This window comes from Electrophorus electricus, chromosome 15 (genome assembly GCF_041902795.1).
Source record: "Electrophorus electricus isolate QZ-2024a chromosome 15, ASM4190279v1, whole genome shotgun sequence".
Classification (NCBI taxonomy): Eukaryota; Metazoa; Chordata; class Actinopteri; order Gymnotiformes; family Gymnotidae; genus Electrophorus; species Electrophorus electricus.
In genome coordinates this window covers 25,493,463-25,516,477 of record NC_137511.1, presented here as the reverse complement: position 1 = coordinate 25,516,477, position 23,015 = coordinate 25,493,463, and the positions used below count along the sequence as shown (strand labels likewise).

Genomic DNA, 23,015 nt, shown 5'->3' with positions numbered 1-23,015 from the left:
GAGCTGTTATTAAATTCTGCACTACCTTTGGATTGCCCAAAGTTATACAATCTGACCAAGGCATGAACTTTATGTCACATCTGTTCTCAAAGGTGACAATTGAACTTGGTATACAGCACCAATTCTCCAGTGGGGAGATCTTGCACTCCCACACCCTTTCCTGAATGATCTACCTGCCACATAGCAGTGTCTTGTTTCATGTAGTGCAGAAAGCACATCCTTCTTACCTCCGTGATATCATGGGCATATAAAAACTCTAATCACATCAGATTTAAAATCTTGATGCTGCCCTACAAAGCCAAAAATGGGCCAGGCCCTTGATACATTGAGTCAGTAGTCAAAGCCCGATTCATACCTCAGGTGCTTCGAGCCTCAAGTATGGCTCGGCTTGAAATTCCATGCTCCAAGTCTCATGGAAGACAAGCATTGAGACTCACAGATGGTGAAATGAGCTTCCACTTGCTCTCCTGACAGCAGAGCTCTTGCAGTCTTCAAACACAGACTAAAGACCCATCTATTCATGGAATCTGACAAATGACCCTGCTCCTATATTGACTAACTAAATTAGCACTTATTGTAGGGTAGTATTTATTACACTGATGTTGTCTAACAAACTTTAGTCCTTATGCATTTTGTACTTCTAGGTAATGGCAGTGATCCTTTTATTTCTACAGTATTCTAGATCAGTGGTATATTGGACTCTAAACTACTGTAATGGCTAGGGTGTATTCTATGAGTAAATGACAAAGCCCTTTTGTAAGTCACACTGGATAAAAGTGTCTGCTAAATGCCTTAAATGTAAATGTAATTGGAACAAATACATCTCAAGAATTGACACTGTAGTCCCGAGACAAGTCAAGAGAGAAAATGTACAATCCAAAGTCAAGATGGACAGTTACCAAGCACTACCCTTCACATAATTGTCAAGTCACAATATTTAATGTCATTACAATATTTGACACCAGCAAAGCATTTGATGTAGTTTATGAAATTGACAAAATTTTTCCATGCTCTTCAGTCTTGGCCTTGATGGTATGCATGTTTTGTCATGTCTGCTTAGAGATAATGTCGCCACTGGGCATCAAATTCTCTCCCAGGTGCTTTATCAAAGTATTGATCCACAATGTGCTAGTGTCTTGATTCATATAAGTAGAAAAGAGCAACTGTGGGTGTAGGATTCGATGTTATCATTCCTAAAAAGGGTGCCAAGTCACCGGTTTGTCTGCAGTGCACTAAGAATAGGAATACTCCCTGCCGGGGAAACAACCCAAGAATTTCTGCCTGAGAGGCAGAGATACTATCTAATATACTAACAAGGACAGATGCATGTGTGTTAAAAGAAACTGACTGAGATGTACACATCCCACAGGTTTTGAAGTATTTTGGATCAGTGCACATACAACAGAAAGTTTTTTAAACACATTCTGGTGATGTTGACCCTGTCTTCATTTTCCTCTTTTAACAATGTTGGTGTGCTGGCTTATGATTTGTATTTCTTTTCGAATTCTTGTAAAAATGCAAAATATTCAAAGCATTTTGACTATCCCTGTGTGATAAACACGAGATTGGTCTACACTATGAGTTATGTCATATGCAGCATTTTTATCAAATTTGGCTTTGACTCTGTTTGCAAAATGTCTGATTATTCCATTGCAAATTAATGTACTGAGCTGCACTCTCTTGTCAACATTCAACTTAGGTCAAGCGATATCCTGCACTAATTTATTTCCAATGTGCAAGTTTCATCTTTGTTGACTTACATTTCTGCCCACTTGTACTAACAGCATGCCAGTGAAAACTTTACATGACACCTACATCAGCTAGGTGTGATTTTTTAAAAACAAAAGCAGTGTTCAGGCAAAATTGGTGAGCCACCTTGAGCTGTCCCACGTTTTCACGTGACGTGGAAGACCTTGGAGGCCACATTAGTGTAGTAGGTAGTGCATCAGTCTAATACTCTGACAAGCTTCTGAGCACCTGTTTATCTGGAATTGACATTAGCTTGCTAAAATAGTGAGCAGACCATGCGGGAGAGTCCTGTCTTTGAATTTGCATATCAGGCCATTTGCAACCCTGAATCAATGACACATGGGGACTCATAATTGAGCTTGAAGAAGTCCAAGGACATAACCCACAAGTGCCCAAAGTATGCAACAGCTGCAATGGCCGAGAGATTAAAGCCTTGGTCATAGGGCGACCCTGTCCACTTCTCTGTATAGATAGACCTCATGTTAAGGTAAACATTACCATAGTAAATTCCTTAAAACGTAACATGCCAATTCTGGACCTGGAGAGTTTAGTTCCAAATGGAATGTAAAGCAAGTGCTAAATGAAATGCAATTTTTCAAGAATCTTAGAGCCAGCTGTATACTCTGTGGAAGACTGGATCACCAGGACAGGAAGTGGGCACTCTAGCTCTTTCTTAATTTGGACATCCCTTAGCAAAAACTTTTAAATAGAGAAGGCATGATCTCACCTCCAGCAACTGGTTGAAGTCAAAGTGGGCTTGTCTGGGAATTGAACCCAGGACCTCTCACACCCAAAGCCAGAATCATACCCCTAGACCAACAAGCCATCATTAAACTCAGTATAGCCCTTTTTTTGACTGGGCAATGTTAAGAAACAGAATTGAGGTGGTCTTTCAGTTCTTTTACTCTTTCATGAAGCGACACTAACATATGGTGCAAGACACCTGTGGATCCAAAGTAAGTATAAAGAGCTCGTTCCCGATTTGAACCTGGAATCCGTCGCACCCTAAGCAAGAATCATACGCCTAGACCAACAAGCCCATTGCATTTGTTTACCTTTGGATTTTTGTCTCATGTCCACATTTGGACACCTTCTGCTCATTTGGCATTCTTGACTTATTACAATTTTCATTTTATTAATTTAGAGTTCTTTTGATGACTGATGACTTTGCAACATTGCAAGGTACATACTTGACAGGTATTATTCCTTGTCATTGATCTACCACTAGAAACAATTCAAAACATGTTTGCAAGACAATTAATTTGATTTGTGAGAATGGGTCAGTGTATGAAAATGATGCAACAACATGCCGGCATGTCATTGAAGGCTGAGGGAATGCAAGCCATCTGCTCTTTGTGACCTTCCACATGCTTAGTTACCTTAGGCATTCTTGAGAGACCTTAACATCAAAGGTAAGGTCATTTCAGCCCTTTGCTATGTTTTTGGCTCTACTGTTGTTCCACCACAGCTGACTTTCCTACTTCACACAAATGGTACTAAAAAATGTGTCGGTAAAGGGTACGGAAGCACAACCCAGTTCTGTTCCCGTAGTTCTTCCACCCTACAAAGTCTAGTTGCAAGTCTAATCTAACGTGAATGTTACAGCATAGCCACTGCATTGACAGCATATTTTAAATAGCCTGTAAAAAAAAAAAAACCTAAATCTTGCACACTAATACTTTCAGGTAGCAACAACAAACTTGCTGGCTATAATATTGGCCGTGACCAGATGGAGCATTCGGTGTTTTGTGTTGCCAATGATTCAGCAAAACACACGTTTTAAAAACCACTCAGGAAGCCCGCATGCCAACCCTTTAACATAACTCCACCAAACTCGCTGGCTATAAACTAGACCTTGGTCAGAGAGAGCTCACTGATGTTCTTAGCCTGTGAAAAACACATTGGCAATGACATGGCAAAATTAACTTTTAAGAAAACCAACAATGTATGTGCAGCAATGATTAAAAATCACTGACGGAGCCCTTTAAATAGCTCTTTGAGTTACCACAGTCATTAGATGCTTCCAGTTAGACCACATAAAAAATGATTGAACAAAGAAAATCGCTACTGTAAACATTGACATATATAACAAACAGCAGAAAATCACACATTCTAATAACTTTGATCTGATATCGCATAGGTTTGTAGAGAATAGTCCCACTTGTAATATTATAAACCTTGGGCATTCCAAACAGTAAAAAAATTACAAATCATGCAACCCTGAAAAAATGTTAACCAAATTTAAACTTACAACAATGCAGTAGAAAAAAAAGATTATTTAACAAGGAGATTTTCACCAAAGAAGAAGCCATTCTTACTTCCTAGTGTGCTTCTTTTGAATATGTAGAACACAGATTACCTAAAACAATGTCACAGTGTTAAAAATGATAAAGTTGTGAAATGCCTGCAAAATGGGTTCAGCGCAACCTGCTGGTCAGAAAGTCTCCAGCCCCTTATATAGAGCAGAGCGAGTCATAGCTGCTTTGGGTAGGTTAATATCCAAGTCATATCCCAAGATTTGTCTCATTATTTATTATGTTGAGTCTCACCTTTTGTGGTGGATTTCACCAATTATTTCTAACGTGGATACATTAGTATATCATTATAAGCAATCTGAGATGTGAAGATAAGTGAATCACACATGCAGAATTTCTAACAATAACCTGTTTTGTATAGGCTGGCTAGCTGACCACTCAGTGAAATTAAATGTGGTTGCTGAACTTGTTGCAGGTGGGTCAATTTAATTTCATTTCATTGTGTTTCATTTTTAACTCAGCCGTGTGCCATGGCGCATAAATTAATCTGAGCATATTTTGTTCTAGCTGCAAGATAGCGCTGACTTATCCTAGCTATACTATATATTTAGCTTGAAATAATTGAGGTTCATTGTTAGAGACAGCTGTTATTTATTTATTATTATTATTATTTTTTGGATTATTGATCAGGTAAAAACTAAAATGGATGAGGTGGACCTTTTCTATGTATCATATGGAATTTGAGTATATGAGTGAATGCTACTATGTAAATGTATAAGAATATGTAGATAAGATTATTATGAGATCATCATTTATAATCAAACACACAACTACCCTATACGATTGTATTAAACAGCTACATGCAAAATCATCCTGGCTGATGAGGTTTTTCCACAATAATGGCTATTAGAATTGTCTCAAAAAATGTTGTTTCTGTAACAGATAGACTGAGTCAAGGATGCACGTGACAAGCCATTTTTCTGTTATCCAAAAACAATCAGAAAACATGGGTTCATGTACATTACCTTACTGATGTATATTTTAAAAGTATTCCAATGCACAGAATAAAATTTTAGTAAATGATAAATATATTTGACCAATGGATGTGTACTAGAAAATAAGAATCTTGACAAAACAAACCGAAAGGTTATCGGCGCATGTATTTCATTTGAGGTGGTGTTGTATTCAGGACATGGAGTGAGTCTGATTCTGAGGAGGAGTGAAACTCTGTAGCCAAGGTAGTTGTTCCAGCATCATACCAAATACACATATTATCACTAGCCCATGACCATCCCCTGTCTGGACACCTAGGTATCAGAAAAATGACAAAACAACAAATTCTACAACATTTCTTTTGGCCATCGATTAGGAGTGATGTTGGACACTGCCGTTCATGCCTTACATGGCCGGAAAACCAAATCAGGTCATTCTGTCTGTTCCTCTGTGCCCCATTCCAGCAGTTGGTGAGCCCTTTGAAAAGGTGTTGGTTGATTGTGTGGGCCCTTTGCCAAAGACCCGTTCTGGGCATTGCTACCTATTGACTATAATGTGTGCTGCCACCACGTAACCTGAGGCAATTCCCCTTCGATAACTAAAATTGAAGAGCTGTTATTAAATTCTGCACTACCTTTGGATTGCCCAAAGTTATACAATCTGACCAAGGCATGAACTTTATGTCACATCTGTTCTCAAAGGTGACAATTGAACTTGGTATACAGCACCAATTCTCCAGTGGGGAGATCTTGCACTCCCACACCCTTTCCTGAATGATCTACCTGCCACATAGCAGTGTCTTGTTTCATGTAGTGCAGAAAGCACATCCTTCTTACCTCCGTGATATCATGGGCATATAAAAACTCTAATCACATCAGATTTAAAATCTTGATGCTGCCCTACAAAGCCAAAAATGGGCCAGGCCCTTGATACATTGAGTCAGTAGTCAAAGCCCGATTCATACCTCAGGTGCTTCGAGCCTCAAGTATGGCTCGGCTTGAAATTCCATGCTCCAAGTCTCATGGAAGACAAGCATTGAGACTCACAGATGGTGAAATGAGCTTCCACTTGCTCTCCTGACAGCAGAGCTCTTGCAGTCTTCAAACACAGACTAAAGACCCATCTATTCATGGAATCTGACAAATGACCCTGCTCCTATATTGACTAACTAAATTAGCACTTATTGTAGGGTAGTATTTATTACACTGATGTTGTCTAACAAACTTTAGTCCTTATGCATTTTGTACTTCTAGGTAACGGCAGTGATCCTTTTATTTCTACAGTATTCTAGATCAGTGGTATATTGGACTCTAAACTACTGTAATGGCTAGGGTGTATTCTATGAGTAAATGACAAAGCCCTTTTGTAAGTCACACTGGATAAAAGTGTCTGCTAAATGCCTTAAATGTAAATGTAATTGGAACAAATACATCTCAAGAATTGACACTGTAGTCCCGAGACAAGTCAAGAGAGAAAATGTACAATCCAAAGTCAAGATGGACAGTTACCAAGCACTACCTTTCACATAATTGTCAAGTCACAATATTTAATGTCATTACAATATTTGACACCAGCAAAGCATTTGATGTAGTTTATGAAATTGACAAAATTTTTCCATGCTCTTCAGTCTTGGCCTTGATGGTATGCATGTTTTGTCATGTCTGCTTAGAGATAATGTCGCCACTGGGCATCAAATTCTCTCCCAGGTGCTTTATCAAAGTATTGATCCACAATGTGCTAGTGTCTTGATTCATATAAGTAGAAAAGAGCAACTGTGGGTGTAGGATTCGATGTTATCATTCCTAAAAAGGGTGCCAAGTCACCGGTTTGTCTGCAGTGCACTAAGAATAGGAATACTCCCTCCTGGGGAAACAACCCAAGAATTTCTGCCTGAGAGGCAGAGATACTATCTAATATACTAACAAGGACAGATGCATGTGTGTTAAAAGAAACTGACTGAGATGTACACATCCCACAGGTTTTGAAGTATTTTGGATCAGTGCACATACAACAGAAAGTTTTTTAAACACATTCTGGTGATGTTGACCCTGTCTTCATTTTCCTCTTTTAACAATGTTGGTGTGCTGGCTTATGATTTGTATTTCTTTTCGAATTCTTGTAAAAATGCAAAATATTCAAAGCATTTTGGCTATCCCTGTGTGATAAACACGAGATTGGTCTACACTATGAGTTATGTCATATGCAGCATTTTTATCAAATTTGGCTTTGACTCTGTTTGCAAAATGTCTGATTATTCCATTGCAAATTAATGTACTGAGCTGCACTCTCTTGTCAACATTCAACTTAGGTCAAGCGATATCTTGCACTAATTTATTTCCATTGTGCAAGTTTCATCTTTGTTGACTTACATTTCTGCCCACTTGTACTAACAGCATGCCAGTGAAAACTTTACATGACACCTACATCAGCTAGGTGTGATTTTTTAAAAACAAAAGCAGTGTTCAGGCAAAATTGGTGAGCCACCTTGAGCTGTCCCACGTTTTCACGTGGAAGACCTTGGAGGCCACATTAGTGTAGTAGGTAGTGCATCAGTCTAATACTCTGACAAGCTTCTGAGCACCTGTTTATCTGGAATTGACATTAGCTTGCTAAAATAGTGAGCAGACCATGCGGGAGAGTCCTGTCTTTGAATTTGCATATCAGGCCATTTGCAACCCTGAATCAATGACACATGGGGACTCATAATTGAGCTTGAAGAAGTCCAAGGACATAACCCACAAGTGCCCAAAGTATGCAACAGCTGCAATGGCCGAGAGATTAAAGCCTTGGTCATAGGGCGACCCTGTCCACTTCTCTGTATAGATAGACCTCATGTTAAGGTAAACATTACCATAGTAAATTCCTTAAAACGTAACATGCCAATTCTGGACCTGGAGAGTTTAGTTCCAAATGGAATGTAAAGCAAGTGCTAAATGAAATGCAATTTTTCAAGAATCTTAGAGCCAGCTGTATACTCTGTGGAAGACTGGATCACCAGGACAGGAAGTGGGCACTCTAGCTCTTTCTTAATTTGGACATCCCTTAGCAAAAACTTTTAAATAGAGAAGGCATGATCTCACCTCCAGCAACTGGTTGAAGTCAAAGTGGGCTTGTCTGGGAATTGAACCCAGGACCTCTCACACCCAAAGCCAGAATCATACCCCTAGACCAACAAGCCATCATTAAACTCAGTATAGCCCTTTTTTTGACTGGGCAATGTTAAGAAACAGAATTGAGGTGGTCTTTCAGTTCTTTTACTCTTTCATGAAGCGACACTAACATATGGTGCAAGACACCTGTGGATCCAAAGTAAGTATAAAGAGCTCGTTCCCGATTTGAACCTGGAATCCGTCGCACCCTAAGCAAGAATCATACGCCTAGACCAACAAGCCCATTGCATTTGTTTACCTTTGGATTTTTGTCTCATGTCCACATTTGGACACCTTCTGCTCATTTGGCATTCTTGACTTATTACAATTTTCATTTTATTAATTTAGAGTTCTTTTGATGACTGATGACTTTGCAACATTGCAAGGTACATACTTGACAGGTATTATTCCTTGTCATTGATCTACCACTAGAAACAATTCAAAACATGTTTGCAAGACAATTAATTTGATTTGTGAGAATGGGTCAGTGTATGAAAATGATGCAACAACATGCCGGCATGTCATTGAAGGCTGAGGGAATGCAAGCCATCTGCTCTTTGTGACCTTCCACATGCTTAGTTACCTTAGGCATTCTTGAGAGACCTTAACATCAAAGGTAAGGTCATTTCAGCCCTTTGCTATGTTTTTGGCTCTACTGTTGTTCCACCACAGCTGACTTTCCTACTTCACACAAATGGTACTAAAAAAATGTGTCGGTAATGGGTACGGAAGCACAACCCAGTTCTGTTCCCGTAGTTCTTCCACCCTACAAAGTCTAGTTGCAAGTCTAATCTAACGTGAATGTTACAGCATAGCCACTGCATTGACAGCATATTTTAAATAGCCTGTAAAAAAAAAAATCCTAAATCTTGCACACTAATACTTTCAGGTAGCAACAACAAACTTGCTGGCTATAATATTGGCCGTGACCAGATGGAGCATTCGGTGTTTTGTGTTGCCAATGATTCAGCAAAACACACGTTTTAAAAACCACTCAGGAAGCCTGCATGCCAACCCTTTAACATAACTCCACCAAACTCGCTGGCTATAAACTGGACCTTGGTCAGAGAGAGCTCACTGATGTTCTTAGCCTGTGAAAAACACATTGGCAATGACATGGCAAAATTAACTTTTAAGAAAACCAACAATGTATGTGCAGCAATGATTAAAAATCACTGACGGAGCCCTTTAAATAGCTCTTTGAGTTACCACAGTCATTAGATGCTTCCAGTTAGACCACATAAAAAATGATTGAACAAAGAAAATCGCTACTGTAAACATTGACATATATAACAAACAGCAGAAAATCACACATTCTAATAACTTTGATCTGATATCGCATAGGTTTGTAGAGAATAGTCCCACTTGTAATATTATAAACCTTGGGCATTCCAAACAGTAAAAAAATTACAAATCATGCAACCCTGAAAAAATGTTAACCAAATTTAAACTTACAACAATGCAGTAGAAAAAAAAGATTATTTAACAAGGAGATTTTCACCAAAGAAGAAGCCATTCTTACTTCCTAGTGTGCTTCTTTTGAATATGTAGAACACAGATTACCTAAAACAATGTCACAGTGTTAAAAATGATAAAGTTGTGAAATGCCTGCAAAATGGGTTCAGCGCAACCTGCTGGTCAGAAAGTCTCCAGCCCCTTATATAGAGCAGAGTGAGTCATAGCTGCTTTGGGTAGGTTAATATCCAAGTCATATCCCAAGATTTGTCTCATTATTTATTATGTTGAGTCTCACCTTTTGTGGTGGATTTCACAAATTATTTCTAACGTGGCTACATTAGTATATCATTATAAGCAATCTGAGATGTGAAGATAAGTGAATCACACATGCAGAATTTCTAACAATAACCTGTTTTGTATAGGCTGGCTAGCTGACCATTCAGTGAAATTAAATGTGGTTGCTGAACTTGTTGCAGGTGGGTCAATTTAATTTGACTTAATTGTGTTTCATTTTTAACTCAGCCACTTGCCATGATGCATAAATTAATCTGAGAATAATTTGTTCTAGCTGCAAGATAGTGCTGACTTATCCTAGCTATACTTTATATTTAGCTTGAAATAATTGAGGTTCATCGCTAGAGGGTGCTGTTATTTATATATTTTTTTGGATTATTGATCAGGTAAAAACTAAAATGGATGAGGTGGACCTTTTCTATGTATCATATGGAATTTGAGTATATGAGTGAATGCTACTATGTAAATGTATAAGAATATGTAGATAAGATTATTATGAGATCATCATTTATAATCAAACACACAACTACCCTATACGATTGTATTAAACAGCTACATGCAAAATCATCCTGGCTGATGAGGTTTTTCCACAATAATGGCTATTAGAATTGTCTCAAAAAATGTTGTTTCTGTAACAGATAGACTGAGTCAAGGATGCACGTGACAAGCCATTTTTCTGTTATCCAAAAACAATCAGAAAACATGGGTTCATGTACATTACCTTACTGATGTATATTTTAAAAGTATTCCAATGCACAGAATAAAATTTTAGTAAATGATAAATATATTTGACCAATGGATGTGTACTAGAAAATAAGAATCGTGACAAAACAAACCGAAAGGTTATCGGCGCATGTATTTCATTTGAGGTGGTGTTGTATTCAGGACATGGAGTGAGTCTGATTCTGAGGAGGAGTGAAACTCTGTAGCCCAGGTAGTTGTTCCAGCATCATACCAAATACACATATTATCACTAGCCCATGACCATCCCCTGTCTGGACACCTAGGTATCAGAAAAATGACAAAACAACAAATTCTACAACATTTCTTTTGGCCATCGATTAGGAGTGATGTTGGACACTGCCGTTCATGCCTTACATGGCCGGAAAACCAAATCAGGTCATTCTGTCTGTTCCTCTGTGCCCCATTCCAGCAGTTGGTGAGCCCTTTGAAAAGGTGTTGGTTGATTGTGTGGGCCCTTTGCCAAAGACCCGTTCTGGGCATTGCTACCTATTGACTATAATGTGTGCTGCCACCACGTAACCTGAGGCAATTCCCCTTCGATAACTAAAATTGAAGAGCTGTTATTAAATTCTGCACTACCTTTGGATTGCCCAAAGTTATACAATCTGACCAAGGCATGAACTTTATGTCACATCTGTTCTCAAAGGTGACAATTGAACTTGGTATACAGCACCAATTCTCCAGTGGGGAGATCTTGCACTCCCACACCCTTTCCTGAATGATCTACCTGCCACATAGCAGTGTCTTGTTTCATGTAGTGCAGAAAGCACATCCTTCTTACCTCCGTGATATCATGGGCATATAAAAACTCTAATCACATCAGATTTAAAATCTTGATGCTGCCCTACAAAGCCAAAAATGGGCCAGGCCCTTGATACATTGAGTCAGTAGTCAAAGCCCGATTCATACCTCAGGTGCTTCGAGCCTCAAGTATGGCTCGGCTTGAAATTCCATGCTCCAAGTCTCATGGAAGACAAGCATTGAGACTCACAGATGGTGAAATGAGCTTCCACTTGCTCTCCTGACAGCAGAGCTCTTGCAGTCTTCAAACACAGACTAAAGACCCATCTATTCATGGAATCTGACAAATGACCCTGCTCCTATATTGACTAACTAAATTAGCACTTATTGTAGGGTAGTATTTATTACACTGATGTTGTCTAACAAACTTTAGTCCTTATGCATTTTGTACTTCTAGGTAATGGCAGTGATCCTTTTATTTCTACAGTATTCTAGATCAGTGGTATATTGGACTCTAAACTACTGTAATGGCTAGGGTGTATTCTATGAGTAAATGACAAAGCCCTTTTGTAAGTCACACTGGATAAAAGTGTCTGCTAAATGCCTTAAATGTAAATGTAATTGGAACAAATACATCTCAAGAATTGACACTGTAGTCCCGAGACAAGTCAAGAGAGAAAATGTACAATCCAAAGTCAAGATGGACAGTTACCAAGCACTACCCTTCACATAATTGTCAAGTCACAATATTTAATGTCATTACAATATTTGACACCAGCAAAGCATTTGATGTAGTTTATGAAATTGACAAAATTTTTCCATGCTCTTCAGTCTTGGCCTTGATGGTATGCATGTTTTGTCATGTCTGCTTAGAGATAATGTCGCCACTGGGCATCAAATTCTCTCCCAGGTGCTTTATCAAAGTATTGATCCACAATGTGCTAGTGTCTTGATTCATATAAGTAGAAAAGAGCAACTGTGGGTGTAGGATTCGATGTTATCATTCCTAAAAAGGGTGCCAAGTCACCGGTTTGTCTGCAGTGCACTAAGAATAGGAATACTCCCTGCCGGGGAAACAACCCAAGAATTTCTGCCTGAGAGGCAGAGATACTATCTAATATACTAACAAGGACAGATGCATGTGTGTTAAAAGAAACTGACTGAGATGTACACATCCCACAGGTTTTGAAGTATTTTGGATCAGTGCACATACAACAGAAAGTTTTTTAAACACATTCTGGTGATGTTGACCCTGTCTTCATTTTCCTCTTTTAACAATGTTGGTGTGCTGGCTTATGATTTGTATTTCTTTTCGAATTCTTGTAAAAATGCAAAATATTCAAAGCATTTTGACTATCCCTGTGTGATAAACACGAGATTGGTCTACACTATGAGTTATGTCATATGCAGCATTTTTATCAAATTTGGCTTTGACTCTGTTTGCAAAATGTCTGATTATTCCATTGCAAATTAATGTACTGAGCTGCACTCTCTTGTCAACATTCAACTTAGGTCAAGCGATATCCTGCACTAATTTATTTCCAATGTGCAAGTTTCATCTTTGTTGACTTACATTTCTGCCCACTTGTACTAACAGCATGCCAGTGAAAACTTTACATGACACCTACATCAGCTAGGTGTGATTTTTTAAAAACAAAAGCAGTGTTCAGGCAAAATTGGTGAGCCACCTTGAGCTGTCCCACGTTTTCACGTGACGTGGAAGACCTTGGAGGCCACATTAGTGTAGTAGGTAGTGCATCAGTCTAATACTCTGACAAGCTTCTGAGCACCTGTTTATCTGGAATTGACATTAGCTTGCTAAAATAGTGAGCAGACCATGCGGGAGAGTCCTGTCTTTGAATTTGCATATCAGGCCATTTGCAACCCTGAATCAATGACACATGGGGACTCATAATTGAGCTTGAAGAAGTCCAAGGACATAACCCACAAGTGCCCAAAGTATGCAACAGCTGCAATGGCCGAGAGATTAAAGCCTTGGTCATAGGGCGACCCTGTCCACTTCTCTGTATAGATAGACCTCATGTTAAGGTAAACATTACCATAGTAAATTCCTTAAAACGTAACATGCCAATTCTGGACCTGGAGAGTTTAGTTCCAAACGGAATGTAAAGCAAGTGCTAAATGAAATGCAATTTTTCAAGAATCTTAGAGCCAGCTGTATACTCTGTGGAAGACTGGATCACCAGGACAGGAAGTGGGCACTCTAGCTCTTTCTTAATTTGGACATCCCTTAGCAAAAACTTTTAAATAGAGAAGGCATGATCTCACCTCCAGCAACTGGTTGAAGTCAAAGTGGGCTTGTCTGGGAATTGAACCCAGGACCTCTCACACCCAAAGCGAGAATCATACCCCTAGACCAACAAGCCATCATTAAACTCAGTATAGCCCTTTTTTTGACTGGGCAATGTTAAGAAACAGAATTGAGGTGGTCTTTCAGTTCTTTTACTCTTTCATGAAGCGACACTAACATATGGTGCAAGACACCTGTGGATCCAAAGTAAGTATAAAGAGCTCGTTCCCGATTTGAACCTGGAATCCGTCGCACCCTAAGCAAGAATCATACGCCTAGACCAACAAGCCCATTGCATTTGTTTACCTTTGGATTTTTGTCTCATGTCCACATTTGGACACCTTCTGCTCATTTGGCATTCTTGACTTATTACAATTTTCATTTTATTAATTTAGAGTTCTTTTGATGACTGATGACTTTGCAACATTGCAAGGTACATACTTGACAGGTATTATTCCTTGTCATTGATCTACCACTAGAAACAATTCAAAACATGTTTGCAAGACAATTAATTTGATTTGTGAGAATGGGTCAGTGTATGAAAATGATGCAACAACATGCCGGCATGTCACTGAAGGCTGAGGGAATGCAAGCCATCTGCTCTTTGTGACCTTCCACATGCTTAGTTACCTTAGGCATTCTTGAGAGACCTTAACATCAAAGGTAAGGTCATTTCAGCCCTTTGCTATGTTTTTGGCTCTACTGTTGTTCCACCACAGCTGACTTTCCTACTTCACACAAATGGTACTAAAAAATGTGTCGGTAATGGGTACGGAAGCACAACCCAGTTCTGTTCCCGTAGTTCTTCCACCCTACAAAGTCTAGTTGCAAGTCTAATCTAACGTGAATGTTACAGCATAGCCACTGCATTGACAGCATATTTTAAATAGCCTGTAAAAAAAAAAATCCTAAATCTTGCACACTAATACTTTCAGGTAGCAACAACAAACTTGCTGGCTATAATATTGGCCGTGACCAGATGGAGCATTCGGTGTTTTGTGTTGCCAATGATTCAGCAAAACACACGTTTTAAAAACCACTCAGGAAGCCTGCATGCCGACCCTTTAACATAACAAGTTCAAGTTCAAGTTCAAGTTCGGTTTATTTGTCACATACATAGTCATACACAGTACAACACGCAGTGAAATGGTGGAGAGTGCTCTGTCCAAACTGAGGAAGAGAACCAGGGGTGCATAGAGAAAAAAATATATATACAGATAAATATATATTCTATGTATGTACAAAAATATATTAACAATGTATGTACAATATATGTATATTATGATTATATACACAATGTACAATGTATATGGCTGAGTATATATGTACACAATCTACAGAATGTACAGATCCATTGTATAGTACCATATCTACAGTTGTTGTAACAGGTTAATTGAGTATAAATGTAAATCTATATATACAGATGTACAGATATACAGTCATGTTACGTGGTGGTGGTGGTGGTCCCCACAGTTTATCAGTTTCCCTGATTCAGGGCCCGAATGGCCTGTGGGAAGAAGCTCCTCTTCAGTCTCTCTGTTTTGGTCTTCAGGGAGCGGAAGCGCCTCCCTGACCTCAACAGAGAGAAGAGTCTATTGTTGGGATGGGTGGGGTCCTTCACAATTTTCCTGGCCTTGGTTTGGCACCGCTTGTAGTAGGTGGTCTGCAGGTCAGGAAGTTCCGAGTGAGTGATGCGCTCTGCTGAACGCACTACCCTTTGGAGTGCTTGTCTGTCCTGCTTGGTGCCATTTCCAAACCAGACTGTGATGTTCCCCGTGAGGATGCTCTCGATAGTGCAGGTGTAGAAGTTCCGCAGTACCTTGGTGGGCAGTCTGAAGTCCCTTAGGCGTCTGAGGTGGTAAAGACGCTGACGAGCCTTCTTTGCCAGGGAGCTGGTATGGCGGGACCAGGACAGGTCCTGCGAGATGTGAACACCAAGGTACCTGAAACTATCTACTCTCTCCACCGTGGTTCCACTGATCCTCACAGGTTGGTAGTGCCGCTCCTGCTTCTTGCTGCAATCCACGATCAGCTCCTTTGTTTTACTGACGTTTAGGAGGAGATTATTTTCCTGGCACCAGTTTTCTAGGTGTTTAATCTCCTCCAGGTAGGCCCTCTCGTCGTTGTCCGAGATCAGACCCACGACAACGGTGTCATCAGCAAACTTGACAATGGTGTTAGAGCTGGAAGTGGCTGTGCAGTCGTAGGTGTACAGTGAGTAGAGCAGGGGGCTTAGGACACAACCCTGAGGAGCTCCAGTGCTGAGGGTGAGGGTGGATGAGGCGCAGTTGCCCACCCGTAATAATTGTGGTCTGTCTGTTAGGAAGTTGGAGATCCAGTCGCACAGGGATGTATGCAGTCCTAGATCTCCCAACTTAGTAGTGAGTAGGGAGGGAATGATAGTGTTAAATGCTGAACTGTAGTCGACAAATAGCATTTTAACATAATTTCCCCTCCCTTTGTCCAGGTGAGTCAGTGTAGTGTGGAGCAGATGTGCAATCGCATCGTCAGTGGAGCGGTTGTGGCGGTATGCAAACTGCAGTGGGTCCGTGGAGGCTGGCAGTGAAGATGTGATGAAGTCTCTAACTAGCTTTTCAAAGCACTTCATCATGACTGATGTGAGGGCGACAGGGCGGTAGTCATTGAGGTCGGAGGGTCGAGGTTTCTTCGGGACAGGGACGATGGTGGACCGCTTGAAGCTGGACGGGACAATACCGAGCGTCAGGGAGAGATTGAAGATGTCGGTGAATACCGGGGCTAGCTGATCTGCGCAGGCTTTGAGGACCCTCCCGCAGATACCGTCTGGTCCCATCGCCTTCCTGGTATTCACCCTTTTAAACACTCTCCTCACGTCACTCTCCGTGATGATGAGAGGGCGCTGTTCTATGGTGGGCCCCGCGCATGTGCCATTGGCTGCGCCGATAGTGCCATTAGCACTAGCGCCGTTAGCATTGGCGCTGTTAGCACTAGCGCCGTTAGCATTGGTGCTGTTAGCACTAGCGCCGTTAGCATTGGTGCTGTTAGCACTAGCAATGCTAGATGTAGCCTCGAAGCGAGCAAAGAATGTATTCAGCTCGTTCGCCAGAGACTCATCCGCACTCATCAGCCCAGAGGGTGGGCTCCTGTAGTCCGTGATCATCCGTATTCCCTGCCACAGGGATCTAGAGCCACTCTGCTGGAACTGTGTCTCTAGTTTCTTCCCGTAGCGCCGCTTCGCCTCCCTCACCGCCCTGCGCACTCCGTATGCTGCAGACTTGTACTCGTCCATGTTCCCGCTGATGATCCCCGCATTGTAGGCAGCAGTTTGAGAGTTCAGAGCCTCGCGGATGGTTCTGTCCACCCAGGGCTTCTGGTTGGAAAACTTCTTGATGGTGATTCTTGGGATCGTGTCGTCCACCAGTTTCCCAATAAATCCTACTACTGCCTCCGTAAACTCGCTGACATCATCAGTGCTGCGCCGGAACATGTCCCAGTCCGCGTCATCCAGAGCGTCCTGCAGAGTGGCCACCGATTGGTCTGTCCAGCGCGCGACCTCCCTCTGAACCGGAGCTTCCCGTTTCAGCCATTGTTTATATTTTGGTAGGAGGAAGATGGCGGCGTGGTCCGACTTACCAAACGGTGGCTGAGCTAGTGCCTTGTAGCTGTCCTTGTATGGGGTGTAGCAGTGATCTAGTGTCCTATTTCCCCTGGTGGGGAAGGTTACGTGCTGGTAAAGGTTGGGCACCGCACGCTTGAGGTTAGCGCTGTTGAAATCCCCAACCACAATAAGTGCAGCGTCCCGGTGCTGTGCCTGAAACTGTGTGAGAGCCTCATGAAGTTCCCACAGTGCAGTGTCCATGTTAGCCTGAGGTGGGATGTACACGGTGTTGATGATGACCGAAGTGAACTCCCGAGGAAGGTAGAAAGGACGAAGTTTGAGGTCGAGCAGCTCCAGGTTGGGTGAGCAGGAGCAGGCGAGAGTAACAACGTTGGCATTGTTGCACCAGCTGTTGTTTACCATCACACACACTCCGCCGCCTCTCGATTTCCCCGAATCTGCCGTCCTGTCCATGCGGTGAACCGAGAAGAACTCGGCCGGCAGGATAGCGTGGTTTGGTACCGCTGGGTTCAGCCACGACTCGGTGAAGCAGAGGAGATTGCAATCCCGAATGTCCCTCTGGAACTTTATCCTGGCCCGGAGGTCGTCTAGCTTGTTATCCAGAGACTGGACGTTGGCTAGCAGGATGCTAGGTAAGGGAGCTCGGTGTGCCCGAGCCCTCAGCCTGTTCCAGCGTGTTCCAATTCAAAACATGTTTGCAAGACAATTAATTTGATTTGTGAGAATGGGTCAGTGTATGAAAATGATGCAACAACATGCCGGCATGTCATTGAAGGCTGAGGGAATGCAAGCCATCTGCTCTTTGTGACCTTCCACATGCTTAGTTACCTTAGGCATTCTTGAGAGACCTTAACATCAAAGGTAAGGTCATTTCAGCCCTTTGCTATGTTTTTGGCTCTACTGTTGTTCCACCACAGCTGACTTTCCTACTTCACACAAATGGTACTAAAAAAATGTGTCGGTAATGGGTACGGAAGCACAACCCAGTTCTGTTCCCGTAGTTCTTCCACCCTACAAAGTCTAGTTGCAAGTCTAATCTAACGTGAATGTTACAGCATAGCCACTGCATTGACAGCATATTTTAAATAGCCTGTAAAAAAAAAAATCCTAAATCTTGCACACTAATACTTTCAGGTAGCAACAACAAACTTGCTGGCTATAATATTGGCCGTGACCAGATGGAGCATTCGGTGTTTTGTGTTGCCAATGATTCAGCAAAACACACGTTTTAAAAACCACTCAGGAAGCCTGCATGCCAACCCTTTAACATAACTCCACCAAACTCGCTGGCTATAAACTGGACCTTGGTCAGAGAGAGCTCACTGATGTTCTTAGCCTGTGAAAAACACATTGGCAATGACATGGCAAAATTAACTTTTAAGAAAACCAACAATGTATGTGCAGCAATGATTAAAAATCACTGACGGAGCCCTTTAAATAGCTCTTTGAGTTACCACAGTCATTAGATGCTTCCAGTTAGACCACATAAAAAATGATTGAACAAAGAAAATCGCTACTGTAAACATTGACATATATAACAAACAGCAGAAAATCACACATTCTAATAACTTTGATCTGATATCGCATAGGTTTGTAGAGAATAGTCCCACTTGTAATATTATAAACCTTGGGCATTCCAAACAGTAAAAAAATTACAAATCATGCAACCCTGAAAAAATGTTAACCAAATTTAAACTTACAACAATGCAGTAGAAAAAAAAGATTATTTAACAAGGAGATTTTCACCAAAGAAGAAGCCATTCTTACTTCCTAGTGTGCTTCTTTTGAATATGTAGAACACAGATTACCTAAAACAATGTCACAGTGTTAAAAATGATAAAGTTGTGAAATGCCTGCAAAATGGGTTCAGCGCAACCTGCTGGTCAGAAAGTCTCCAGCCCCTTATATAGAGCAGAGCGAGTCATAGCTGCTTTGGGTAGGTTAATATCCAAGTCATATCCCAAGATTTGTCTCATTATTTATTATGTTGAGTCTCACCTTTTGTGGTGGATTTCACCAATTATTTCTAACGTGGCTACATTAGTATATCATTATAAGCAATCTGAGATGTGAAGATAAGTGAATCACACATGCAGAATTTCTAACAATAACCTGTTTTGTATAGGCTGGCTAGCTGACCATTCAGTGAAATTAAATGTGGTTGCTGAACTTGTTGCAGGTGGGTCAATTTAATTTGACTTAATTGTGTTTCATTTTTAACTCAGCCACTTGCCATGATGCATAAATTAATCTGAGAATAATTTGTTCTAGCTGCAAGATAGTGCTGACTTATCCTAGCTATACTTTATATTTAGCTTGAAATAATTGAGGTTCATCGCTAGAGGGTGCTGTTATTTATATATTTTTTTGGATTATTGATCAGGTAAAAACTAAAATGGATGAGGTGGACCTTTTCTATGTATCATATGGAATTTGAGTATATGAGTGAATGCTACTATGTAAATGTATAAGAATATGTAGATAAGATTATTATGAGATCATCATTTATAATCAAACACACAACTACCCTATACGATTGTATTAAACAGCTACATGCAAAATCATCCTGGCTGATGAGGTTTTTCCACAATAATGGCTATTAGAATTGTCTCAAAAAATGTTGTTTCTGTAACAGATAGACTGAGTCAAGGATGCACGTGACAAGCCATTTTTCTGTTATCCAAAAACAATCAGAAAACATGGGTTCATGTACATTACCTTACTGATGTATATTTTAAAAGTATTCCAATGCACAGAATAAAATTTTAGTAAATGATAAATATATTTGACCAATGGATGTGTACTAGAAAATAAGAATCGTGACAAAACAAACCGAAAGGTTATCGGCGCATGTATTTCATTTGAGGTGGTGTTGTATTCAGGACATGGAGTGAGTCTGATTCTGAGGAGGAGTGAAACTCTGTAGCCCAGGTAGTTGTTCCAGCATCATACCAAATACACATATTATCACTAGCCCATGACCATCCCCTGTCTGGACACCTAGGTATCAGAAAAATGACAAAACAACAAATTCTACAACATTTCTTTTGGCCATCGATTAGGAGTGATGTTGGACACTGCCGTTCATGCCTTACATGGCCGGAAAACCAAATCAGGTCATTCTGTCTGTTCCTCTGTGCCCCATTCCAGCAGTTGGTGAGCCCTTTGAAAAGGTGTTGGTTGATTGTGTGGGCCCTTTGCCAAAGACCCGTTCTGGGCATTGCTACCTATTGACTATAATGTGTGCTGCCACCACGTAACCTGAGGCAATTCCCCTTCGATAACTAAAATTGAAGAGCTGTTATTAAATTCTGCACTACCTTTGGATTGCCCAAAGTTATACAATCTGACCAAGGCATGAACTTTATGTCACATCTGTTCTCAAAGGTGACAATTGAACTTGGTATACAGCACCAATTCTCCAGTGGGGAGATCTTGCACTCCCACACCCTTTCCTGAATGATCTACCTGCCACATAGCAGTGTCTTGTTTCATGTAGTGCAGAAAGCACATCCTTCTTACCTCCGTGATATCATGGGCATATAAAAACTCTAATCACATCAGATTTAAAATCTTGATGCTGCCCTACAAAGCCAAAAATGGGCCAGGCCCTTGATACATTGAGTCAGTAGTCAAAGCCCGATTCATACCTCAGGTGCTTCGAGCCTCAAGTATGGCTCGGCTTGAAATTCCATGCTCCAAGTCTCATGGAAGACAAGCATTGAGACTCACAGATGGTGAAATGAGCTTCCACTTGCTCTCCTGACAGCAGAGCTCTTGCAGTCTTCAAACACAGACTAAAGACCCATCTATTCATGGAATCTGACAAATGACCCTGCTCCTATATTGACTAACTAAATTAGCACTTATTGTAGGGTAGTATTTATTACACTGATGTTGTCTAACAAACTTTAGTCCTTATGCATTTTGTACTTCTAGGTAACGGCAGTGATCCTTTTATTTCTACAGTATTCTAGATCAGTGGTATATTGGACTCTAAACTACTGTAATGGCTAGGGTGTATTCTATGAGTAAATGACAAAGCCCTTTTGTAAGTCACACTGGATAAAAGTGTCTGCTAAATGCCTTAAATGTAAATGTAATTGGAACAAATACATCTCAAGAATTGACACTGTAGTCCCGAGACAAGTCAAGAGAGAAAATGTACAATCCAAAGTCAAGATGGACAGTTACCAAGCACTACCCTTCACATAATTGTCAAGTCACAATATTTAATGTCATTACAATATTTGACACCAGCAAAGCATTTGATGTAGTTTATGAAATTGACAAAATTTTTCCATGCTCTTCAGTCTTGGCCTTGATGGTATGCATGTTTTGTCATGTCTGCTTAGAGATAATGTCGCCACTGGGCATCAAATTCTCTCCCAGGTGCTTTATCAAAGTATTGATCCACAATGTGCTAGTGTCTTGATTCATATAAGTAGAAAAGAGCAACTGTGGGTGTAGGATTCGATGTTATCATTCCTAAAAAGGGTGCCAAGTCACCGGTTTGTCTGCAGTGCACTAAGAATAGGAATACTCCCTGCTGGGGAAACAACCCAAGAATTTCTGCCTGAGAGGCAGAGATACTATCTAATATACTAACAAGGACAGATGCATGTGTGTTAAAAGAAACTGACTGAGATGTACACATCCCACAGGTTTTGAAGTATTTTGGATCAGTGCACATACAAGAGAAAGTTTTTTAAACACATTCTGGTGATGTTGACCCTGTCTTCATTTTCCTCTTTTAACAATGTTGGTGTGCTGGCTTATGATTTGTATTTCTTTTCGAATTCTTGTAAAAATGCAAAATATTCAAAGCATTTTGACTATCCCTGTGTGATAAACACGAGATTGGTCTACACTATGAGTTATGTCATATGCAGCATTTTTATCAAATTTGGCTTTGACTCTGTTTGCAAAATGTCTGATTATTCCATTGCAAATTAATGTACTGAGCTGCACTCTCTTGTCAACATTCAACTTAGGTCAAGCGATATCCTGCACTAATTTATTTCCAATGTGCAAGTTTCATCTTTGTTGACTTACATTTCTGCCCACTTGTACTAACAGCATGCCAGTGAAAACTTTACATGACACCTACATCAGCTAGGTGTGATTTTTTAAAAACAAAAGCAGTGTTCAGGCAAAATTGGTGAGCCACCTTGAGCTGTCCCACGTTTTCACGTGACGTGGAAGACCTTGGAGGCCACATTAGTGTAGTAGGTAGTGCATCAGTCTAATACTCTGACAAGCTTCTGAGCACCTGTTTATCTGGAATTGACATTAGCTTGCTAAAATAGTGAGCAGACCATGCGGGAGAGTCCTGTCTTTGAATTTGCATATCAGGCCATTTGCAACCCTGAATCAATGACACATGGGGACTCATAATTGAGCTTGAAGAAGTCCAAGGACATAACCCACAAGTGCCCAAAGTATGCAACAGCTGCAATGGCCGAGAGATTAAAGCCTTGGTCATAGGGCGACCCTGTCCACTTCTCTGTATAGATAGACCTCATGTTAAGGTAAACATTACCATAGTAAATTCCTTAAAACGTAACATGCCAATTCTGGACCTGGAGAGTTTAGTTCCAAACGGAATGTAAAGCAAGTGCTAAATGAAATGCAATTTTTCAAGAATCTTAGAGCCAGCTGTATACTCTGTGGAAGACTGGATCACCAGGACAGGAAGTGGGCACTCTAGCTCTTTCTTAATT

The 23,015-nt window shown here is 40.7% G+C and overlaps 3 non-coding genes across 3 annotated transcripts; all 3 read right to left on the bottom strand.

The window, feature by feature from the left end:
• Positions 1–2,502: 2,502 nt before the first annotated feature.
• Positions 2,503–2,574, bottom strand: trnap-ugg (transfer RNA proline (anticodon UGG)). Its single transcript has one exon. It is a non-coding gene; the product is annotated as a tRNA-Pro (tRNA).
• A 5,529-nt stretch (positions 2,575–8,103) lies between these two features.
• On the bottom strand, positions 8,104–8,175 carry trnap-ugg (transfer RNA proline (anticodon UGG)). Its single transcript has one exon. It is a non-coding gene; the product is annotated as a tRNA-Pro (tRNA).
• Positions 8,176–13,698: 5,523 nt separating this feature from the next.
• On the bottom strand, positions 13,699–13,770 carry trnap-ugg (transfer RNA proline (anticodon UGG)). Its single transcript has one exon. It is a non-coding gene; the product is annotated as a tRNA-Pro (tRNA).
• Positions 13,771–23,015: the final 9,245 nt, after the last annotated feature.